The following is a 1,208-nucleotide window of genomic DNA, read 5'->3' on the forward strand; positions in this document are numbered from 1 at the left end:
TTGCGTCCGTTATCACTGTTTATATACGTACCATTCGTGCAAAATGGCCTTCACGGAGTCATTGGTAACACTTATCCGTCTGTGATTACATCTTTTGAGTATCTGTGTGTTATTTTTTGTGGAAAGGGGCTGAGGAACGTCTATATTCATGTGGGTTTTTAGGATTTTCTTCTTCTTCTTCTTCTTCTTCTTCTTCTTCTTCTTCTTCTTCTTTTTCTTTTTTTTTTTCTTTTTCTTTTCTTTTTCTTTTTCTTCTTCTTCTTCTTCTTCTTCTTCTTCTTCTTCTTCTTCTTCTTCTTCTTCTTCTTCTTTTTCTTTTTCTTTTTCTTTTTCTTTTTCTTTTTCTTCTTCTTCTTCTTCTTCTTCTTCTTCTTCTTCTTTTTCTTTTTCTTTTTCTTCTTTCTTTTGTCTTTTTCTTTTTCTTTTTCTTTTTCTTCTCTTTTTCTTCTTCTTCTTCTTCTTCTTCTTCTTCTTCTTCTTCTTCTTCTTCTTCTTTCTTCTTTCTTCTTCTTCTTTCTTCTTTCTTCTTTCTTCTTTCCTCTTCTTCTTCTTCTTCTTCTTCTGTTCCATGTTAAGATCAGTAGAACTGGCCACGTTACCCCACACGAAAACATGGCCTGTTTTGACAGACTCATGGAGTTGTTTTTTTTTCGTGATATTTCGTATTATTTTTCAGCGAGGAATCTTTTCCTAGAATCGGCGAAAAAGTAAAGGAAAACATGTCCCTGCGCCAGCTTTGTTTTTCTTGCGATTTCTCGGAATGTAAACCAGTATGTCACGAGTAGAATGGTTCGTTATGTGTCATCTAATGAATGAGACAAATGAAAATGAAATATCTTATCTTAAAGAGTATGTAAGATTACAGAAGATAAACTTTGTTCTTTTATGGGATTCGCTGATTTTTTCTTCAAGATTTACTTAAAGTGCACAATGACTATTCATTTCTTCATTATTTACATTTTAGTCCGTTTGACAGACATTTATGCCACTGTAGATCAGTAAGTCGCGGACTGTCTTTGGTGTGCATAGGACTTGGTACATTCGTGTCCTGTTCAAGGCAACGTAGCCATGTTGCAGTCTGGTAGGATAGCCCTTTGTACGTGTAGGATTCACGTTTGAACAAGTTGTAAGTAAAATAATGAGGGGAAATAACAAGAAAACACCCGAAAGCCCCATATATTCGTGTTTTATCTCGTGTTTGCGTTCGT

The sequence above is a fragment of the Penaeus vannamei genome, unplaced genomic scaffold (genome assembly GCF_042767895.1).
Source record: "Penaeus vannamei isolate JL-2024 unplaced genomic scaffold, ASM4276789v1 unanchor228, whole genome shotgun sequence".
In the NCBI taxonomy this organism is placed as follows: Eukaryota; Metazoa; Arthropoda; class Malacostraca; order Decapoda; family Penaeidae; genus Penaeus; species Penaeus vannamei.